This window comes from Malus domestica, chromosome 05 (genome assembly GCF_042453785.1).
Source record: "Malus domestica chromosome 05, GDT2T_hap1".
NCBI classification, from domain to species: Eukaryota; Viridiplantae; Streptophyta; class Magnoliopsida; order Rosales; family Rosaceae; genus Malus; species Malus domestica.
In genome coordinates, this window is record NC_091665.1 from 10,212,791 (window position 1) to 10,222,014 (window position 9,224).

Genomic DNA, 9,224 nt, shown 5'->3' on the forward strand with positions numbered 1-9,224 from the left:
TGATTTAGGAGCATCTTCAGTTTGGATTAACAACACTACTTCTGGTTGGTTAGTTACCTATCCAAGTCTCAACTGGCGAAGAGTTTCTGATTCTTTCGTCTAAAGAGATCACTTCATTAGCTCTCCAATAGATGAGATGTTCTATGATTGGTTATCTGAGGTACACTTTTGAGATAGTCTCCTAGCATTTCTTTTAGACAAAAATATTAAAATCAAGATGCACCATAGAACTTTTGTTTCGAAATTGAGCAAAACGGCATCGTCTGCAGCGCTCCCTCTCTGTACAAAGAGAAATCAATCGCGCTGCACTCATGCACTCCGTTTTTCATTGTACATGAGTGCACTACCGATTCTGGGAATTTAGGATTTTAGAAGGTGCTATGCCTGAAAAATCTCCACCGTTCCAGAATGTAGAGGACCATCACGATTTTGCGTGGCCCTCTGGCCAGAGGCAGAGGGTTATCCACGAGCTCATCGTCTTCTTCCGAGAAAATCATTGCGTCCGTGCTCTTCGAGAGGCTGCCTGTTGTTATTTCCAAAATCGACCCCGTCGTTTATGCCTATCAGGAGTTGGCGTAAGTTTGCTTCTTAATCTCTATGTTTCTCTGTCTTGTTTATTTTCTGTTTGGTTGATCAGAAAATGCGAGAAAGTGAACTAGATAAAAAGGGTAGTGCTTAGTTGCACAGAAAGTTGTGGAAAAGAAATGAAAGGAAAGAACTGATAATGTTGATTAATTTTATGTAGAAGTAGAAAATATGTGGTCTTGCTGATTTGAGCCGCGCAGCTTTACGTTTTAATAATATTGGGGACAAAACATTGCTGTGCAAAACCAGATTCAGATGTATGGTTTTTGCTCTGAATTGCTCTGTTGGGTGATGTTTACTGTTCTTAACCGCTGAGCCGATGGCGGGTTCTGGCAAGTGACCCAAGTCTTCGATTTTGCTGTTTTTTTGGGTGATGATGTGATAAGGTGATAGATATTGACTAGGGTACCTAAATTTGTAAAAGTTTGGTTTATTCTGTTGGTTATGTAAATTTGTGTTATGAGTGGCTCATGTTGGATTTTCATTCGCTGAGATTATAGGTTCCGGTGGCGACAGCAATATAGGCGCATATATCCAGATGAGCTTTTAGACAAGTCTAATGCTAGGTGAGGTTTGTTTGAAAGGTTAACTACGACATATAGGTTTACGTTGTTATATGCTCATTGAATCGCAACAACATTACATGTTTAGAACTTGAAATTGTATTCACCCCTCATTCCTTAATTGAACTAAATTTCCTAATATCAGGTCTGTTTGTTGATTGGAATGTCATTAGATATTCAACGTGTATTGAAACATAATGATTTCAGTGTACCTCAAACTATTTATCAATTTCAATGGCTCCAACTCCTCAAAAGGCTATCATTGGTTGAAAATTCTTTGAAATGACAATACATTCTGTAGTGGATTCTGTTTCATGGGTCTCAGAGTTATGAAAAGGGATAATCTTGATATTAGCACGAGGAAAGGTGTTTAGCATCACAGTCCAGTTCATTTATTCTGTTCTAATTTTATGGGTAGAACTCAAAGTATAGTTTATAAGCAACTTTTTGGCTTATTGTGTAAGCCTTGCTCACACTTGATGCCCACAAGACATGTGCAAATACAAGTTTTCACCCTAGCTCTAGCATGACACTTACTTTTGGTGAACAGTGGAAAAGGTGACTACCAGAAAGATTATGAACCTGCTCCGCGGATCACTGAAGCTGACAAAAAGTATGCAGTATAATTTTGATGATTTTTTTATAGGAATTTGTTTTGCTTGCTCGTTTTGAAATTCAGTTTGCTTGAAGTTAAGGAGCACGTAAAAGTTCTTATTGCTTGTAATGTTGCGAAAGCTTCATATTCTTTGTAAAACCTTTTCTACAACCTTGTTGGGAGTTTGAAGAGAGACAATTGTCCTTTACTGCCAGCCGTTGGACATTTCAGTGATTTTTATTGGTAGTTATGCCCTGAATGTTAAAAGTTGATTCTTTCTTCAGGTCATTGCAGAGAGCCCATGACAGAAGACTCTATCTTCTTCTCTACGGAAACACTGATGGATCTGCTGGAAAGTCAGTCTGGCATTTTCCAAAAAAAGTTTACTGGTCTGAAAAGACACTGCGGAAGGTGATGGTTGCTATACGACACCATATACTTATATTCTTATCCTCCTAAAATCTCATGTAGTTTCTTCGTGTTTCTGTTTCTCGGTTACATAAATCCGGTTTATTTTCAGTGTGCAGAATCTGCATTAAAATTAGTGTTTTTGTAAATTATGTTTACCTTCTTACATGGGATTGGCTTCAACCGATAAATGTTAAAATGCATATTGGTGTTGCCTGTCAATCCTGTATATTAATCACAACTTCATTTTCCCCGATTTTTTTCAGCAATTCTTTTACAAGTCTCGAGTGATTGCAACGAACAAGTTAAACGTTGGGAAGTGTGAGGATTATGTCTGGGTGACCATGAATTGATGGAGTACTTTCCTGAGAAAGCTGAGTTCCTTAACAAGATGATCATTAGCTGAATACCAACACATTTATTTTGTTCTTGCATAAAGTTTTTACGATTCAGTAGAAAAATGAGTATAGACTCTTGGCTGAACTCCAACACAAGTATTTTGTTCTTGCAACAAGTTGAATGTTGTACATTTTATGGTTTTTGTGGCGGAAGCTGGCTCAGCACTTGAATCTTTTGAGTAGTTTCCTTTGAGTTATTTTGTTGCATGGGAACTGTTCTTTGTGGCCTTCTCATTTGGATCAGTGCTGTTTCTCAATGTAATATGGCCATTTTTACTTGCTGTAATTGGTGCTGTTGAGTTGTGGATTCACAAGAAGTTTTTTTAGTATCGTCGTCACAACATATGGAGAGAAACTCATGGAAACCCTAACTCCTCTTCTCAAGCAAATGCACTTCCTCTCAGCAAGGGAGGATGGTCGCTAGCGTCATGGAGCCACCATTGGTGGTGGGTGGTTTGCCGGAAATCAAAAACGGGGATGTGGGGTTTTTTGTATTTGGTTTTTTGTCTTTTTTTAATCTCAAGAGAAGAGGAGAAGCTGGAGGAGGGTGGTGGTTGTTTTATTGGTTCTGTTTTTTTTTTTTTTTTTCCTTTGTTTAAATAAAAGGCAAAATTCTAATTTTGATGGACAAATTTGTTAAGTTCGTTTTAGAGATAAAATTACTGGGTTTTTATATAAAATTTTCCATCACCATATATGCACTTGCTTTTGTTTGGAAATTTAACCGTGTTTATTATTGTTAATGCTCAAAAATAGTGAGGTCAACAAAGATTAAAATAGTCAAGTGTTGGCCCTTGATGAGCTAGGGTTTGCAAATAATACGAAATAGACAACATGATTAAAGTGGTTCACCCCTCAAAACTATAATACATCTTTTGAGTCTCTGGAATAAAAATGGAGTATAAGGTTACAAATAACTCAACTCAATACAGTGTAATTCCTCTCTCTATTCGTATGACCCCTCTAAGAATTACTCGTCCTCCTTATTTAGGCCATTCAACGATGGTCTCATCCAATATCGTATTATACGCTAGCCGGTCAATAATAATCCCTTGGGGGAAGTTATCAAGCAGCCCATGCATTTTCCCTACTAAGAAAGTCGAGCACGCTCGTGCTTAAACCCAGGCCCTCAGGGAAGCACTCACGATCGATGACCTTGAAACTGATAAATAGCACGAGGCCAAAGGGCCAAGCCAGGTCCCGCATGATGAAGGTCATGGGACCCATCCTAAAGTTGAAGGTATTGCTGGTATTGTCCCAGAACACCATGGCAGCACTGAGCAGCACAGACTTTGGGGTGATGACTCCCCTTGACACCATGATGAGTGTTTGGGTTAATATTTAACTTTGGACTTAAAGGGAGGAAGGCCAATAGAGTTCAATAGAGGAGATTTTGCCCGAGGTCCAGAGTCAAGCCCAAATACCTATCTCGAGACAATATGACCGCTCCTCATTAAATGTAAAGGTTAGGTGCTTACAAGGGAAGTGACAACCGATGGAAATCAACCAACTCTCGGCCCTACCATCCAGTTGCTTTCGGGTAAAAGCAGAAGCAGCATAATCGGGCTAATTCGCCTATAAATAGGGGAAGAGGGCCCAAAGACAATGACACTCAACCAATCAAACAAACGAACATACAACTTGCCTCTCAGTCAAGCAAATATTCAAAAAGTTGTGCTTTGTCCAGATTTTGCACCCTTGTAGCTTTAGACTTCCTTTATAAAGACATATTTTGTCTATGTAAAAGCTCTACTACCTTCTTCAAATGTTGTAGTATCGATTCTCTTGTGTAAACCCATTTACCTTTCATCCCTCTTTCAGTACCTAACCCCTTTAGAACTAAAACAAAGAGATTGCAAGACATTAAACCTTGCCCAACAAGGTGAAATCTTGCATGCCTCTCATTGTTTTGTCTTTCAATTAATAGATCTATTGTTATAATGTATTCCCCAGTATATATTCAAGTCATTTCTAGTCTTTTGATGATCTAAAGTTCCATCAATTTCTCATATCTGGTTCACTTAGTGATTCTATGGTCATAAGAAGATTAAAAGTCATTAAAACTGATGACTTGATCAGATCTTGATCTCCACCCTTTAAGCATACAAGATAAAGAACTAAAAGTCCTTGATCTCAAGGCGTAGAAAAGAACTTAATGTAGACTTAACCCATCTACGACAATCCTTTGATAACAAGAAGTCAGAATAACTTGGGGTGCAAGTAATCGGCTTAAATACACTTGTTCTACATCTGCTATACAGAGATGGTAGTGGCACGCCTTAGCACTTAGTTAGTTTTGATGGCGAGCCTCAAGGCCTACACCTAAGGCCCCACAAAAGAACCTTTCAAAACTAACTTTATCCTCCTTTTGCAGCATCTCAGCAAGCCGGAGCCCGACAATCAACCAAAGTGCCAACTCCTCGGGGAGCTGTGTGCTCGAGCGAGGAACCCTTCCCCAAAAGATTTCTTGCCCGAACAATGAGATCATGGATGCCATGGGATCTCCACCCAGCTCCATGGATGGATTTCAAAACGCCAATCCATTTGCTCCACTCTTCAACAGAGGAAGTAGGGAAGCCCTTGGTCACAAGACTCCACCCCTTAGAACACATGCCCTCTGTTTTATAAAAGGATTGGTTGTGACACAAGTTAGGGAAATCAGGGTTCGCGATGAGGAAGACATGGTTGAAAGTTGTAAGTAGGCAAAAAGAAGCAAAGGTGAAGAGTTCCACTTCGCTTATGCCCAATAACTAATAGGAGCATATTTATGCGACTTAGTTAGCTTGTTTTCTTGCATTTATGTTGTTAGTTCATAGTTATTTTAGTATTTTAAGCTATTTTCGTATGTTTGTAGGTCCAAAGAGCTAAAGTAGCAAGAAAGTGCATTTTGGAGCTTTTTGGAGCATTTTGGGCTTGGAATGGATAGCACATGCATGGAGCAAGGTGGATGGACGAAATTGAAGACCAAAAAAGGCTAGGATTATGCTGAAGTTATGAAGAAATTCATTCAAGAAAAGGAAGTAAAGGATGCAAGCAAGAAAGAAGGAATGTTAGCCAAGTTACCTTATTTTGTCCTAAACTTTCCTAATCCTAATTCACCTATGTTCCAGCTGCAAAGGGGTGTCCTAAATACTTTAGGACACTTAATTACATGTTTCTAAAAGACCTAATCCCTGCCACAAAGGGTGCCGCACCTTTCTTCCCTTTCCTTTTTCCCTTGTCGTGCAAGGGATCCTCCTTTCCTCTTTTCCTCCCCTTGCCGCATATCATTTTTCCCTTGTTCCTTGGATTCTGTTTTGACTTACCCTTTTTCCTTGTGGACTTAAAGTTAAAATCCTTCTAAAATAATTAAAACCTTCTTTTCTTTTTCCCTTTAATTCTGCCGCACCCTAGCTTTAATTCCCTAGGGTTTTGACATACTTTGCTATTATTATTTAAGTTCCTTGTCGCAGCCTTCCTTGAACCATTCACTACCATTTAGACTTTCAGCCATTCTCCCATACAATTCATCACTCAAACCTTCACCCATACCTTGTGTCGCAGCAAAGAAGAAAAAGGAGGAACCTTGGACGTGCTTGCCATTCAAGTTGGAGTGCTGGAACGTTTTTAGGTGTTTTCAATCTTTTGTTTTCAATGTCTAAATTTATGTATCTTTGTTTTGCGAACATGAGGAGCTAAACTCGTTTTAGCTAGGAGGGAATTCAAAGCCGTGAACATATTTGCAATATGAATTGATTACTTCCAGTTGTGATTCTATAAATCGTGAATGCAATTTACTTAACTGTTTGATTCAAAACTTATTATTGTTTGTGGATTAAGGATGCATACTTAGTTTGCATGCATGAATTTGATGCTAGAATATAAGGGAGTTTCACCTAATCGTTATGAACTTATATTCATAAGTAGTGGAGGTTGCTAGTCACAATCGTGTTAAGTGAATTCTTGACAGGAGTATCATGCTCATCATAGTTACGAATGCTTTGTCAATGCTTATGATTTTCACAAAGCTTAATGATCTTTGATTGTATCTTTATTATGTTGTTCATGTAGGGAACTTTTGAAGAATAATTTGGATTGCCGATGCGTTATCCATCTAATTCAATGACTTAAGGAAAATCTGAGGGTTAATTAGTGTTGTTCACGGTTAATCTGGGGCGTTGAGGTTCATGGTCTATTGGAAAAGCAACTGGAATCAAGTGTGTCATGTGTGGGGAAGAACCCTCTAGCTAGCTTATCACCCATCCATTTACCCCAATTTCGTGCCAAAATCTGTTTAAGTCTTTAGTTTACTTGTTTTACTTTAAATTCGTCAAAAACCCAATCCCCTTTACTTTGTTGTGTCAAGATAGTTAGAATCTGTCCAAATTGTATTTTTAAGTGTTTTGAGTCTTACTAGTCTTAATTTCGTCCAAATCATTCCCTAGAGTTTGTTTTGAGTCTGTTTGATTGTTTTGTGCTGTTTTGTGTCTTTTTAGCTTGTTTTGAGTTATTTGAGTCTAGTTAAGTGTTTTCAAGCCTAGTTTTATATTTTCGAGTCAGTTTTAAGTAGATTAGCAATCTCTCCTAATCCCCGGCCTAGAATGATCCCTACTTACATTTTTACTACAATTGTCAATAAGAAGGTTTAATTTGAGTGCTGTTTTATTTCACAATCTATATAGAGTGAAGAACCGGTATCACGCCGTTGGGGCTGCATGGGGTAGTGGAACGGTTCAAAGTTATTGACAGGGAGGAGCAATGGTCATTAGTGGTGCTAAATCATGACTTTGACAAGGAAGAGTAAAGGTTAAAACACAATTAAAGCAGGCGTGCTTACGGTTTAATTGTGTTTAAAGGGCACACTGTTTGGACCTAAATTGAACTTTAAAATTGCGAAGCGACCCAAACTCACGGAAAAACTTGGGATATTTATTGAGTCTTTAAATACAGAAGATGTGGGCGGTAACCCGGCCCAGATTTAAATATTAATATGATGTGGCAACTGTAGGAGGCAAACCTACAGGAATAATCAGACTATGGGTGTTGCAGAGGGGATGTTTGAAGAGAGAAGCACTCTTCAAGGGAAAATACTCATAAATTCAAGAGGATCAAGTTGAATTCACTCATGGCTAGCAGTCACATCAACCACTTGGCAAGCGAATATATGCATCAAGGAGTTACAAGATTAATTCACCGAGAAGTAGACTCTATAAAAACAGTGGTAGAGCAAGACTTCTTCAATTAGTTTCTTATTATCATTTGATGTCCTTTAAATTTGCTTACTTTTACTTCTTGTCTAATAACCTCAACAAATCAATCTTCTCTTTGTTCCTCATCCTTGTTAAGGATGGCATGGCATATAACACTAATCGAAACTCCTTGATTCCAAGGCAAAGAAAAAAACTTTATATAGACTTAACCTTTCCATTAACAATCCTTTGATCGAAGAAGTCTAGATAACTTATGGTGCAAGTAACTGACGTATTCATGTCTGAATGATTTACATTCTGCTGGTCTTGGCCAGCAGTGGCGCGCTCAGCATTTTCCTCAACTTTGTTAGAAGGCCTGAGAGCCTAACAAAGGCATATTTCACGCTAATACAAAAATGCACCATGCTCTGTGCGAAGGGCATTCCAAGCCGAACAATTCATGACCGCTATTAAAACTCCTCCTCAGAAAGAGAGATAACCACAACCAAAATTACAAAGGCTCTCATCAGAAAAGGCAACTTACATATAAGTAAAAAGATGATGGTTCAACCGGAACGGTCTAGAGTGCCACGGTGGATCCGAGTAGCACCGACCCGTTATCCTTCCACCGACGAGAGCAGGAGGTGATCGTTGCTCTGTGAGGCCAGCCTTACGCAGTGCCCTCCGCTTTAGGAAGAGTGAGGCTTGAGCCTACGCCCAGGCCACACAGTCCAACTCCCGCCTTGGAATGGGCGAGCCAGAATAGAGGCACGACGGACCCGACACACTGAAACCGAAACAGTGTTCCAACATCTTATTTGTCCCCACTCGGGTTACAAGCATGCGTTACAATGCTCGACGCTACGTGGGGCTTGTACATAATATATAAACTGGCATGTCTAGCTGCTGATTGTCGATGTGGGACAATATGCAATCGTGGTTCTCCCTTGACTTGCTCTTCTCTATTTAGAAGCTCAAAAGTATGGCCATATCTTAAATGGATTTGTTGTGTAGAAAAAATAAAATACAAAATCGAGAGTTAGAAGCTTCTCCCGCTCCATCAAATGATACATAGGGATTAGTTCAACCAAGGACTGAAAGAAATGAGATTGTTCTAAACTCTAGTAAAAAATCACCACTAGAGCTACCTGGTATGATGGACATGGCAAGGAAAACAAGTTTGGGGAGAAATATGCAACTGGCTCGGCAGAAATTATACCCGCTGTTCCGGTAAGAATGCTGGCCAAGATTCCAATTTGCACCGGAAATGAATGTTTTATTCATCGAGAATTTGAACTCCAAACCTCCTCCAACAAAATAAAGATTGGTGTTACTAAACGAAATGGTCAATGACAGGGTTGGGTACTTAAGGCTGGGGTTTAGAAGTTAATGTCGTTGACCATTAAATTGTTAGAAATTCTATATAATTGAAGGTGAGAGCACCAAAATAGTAGATAATTATGGATTAATTCCGAAAAAAATAAAGCTAAATTGTCAGATGACAGAA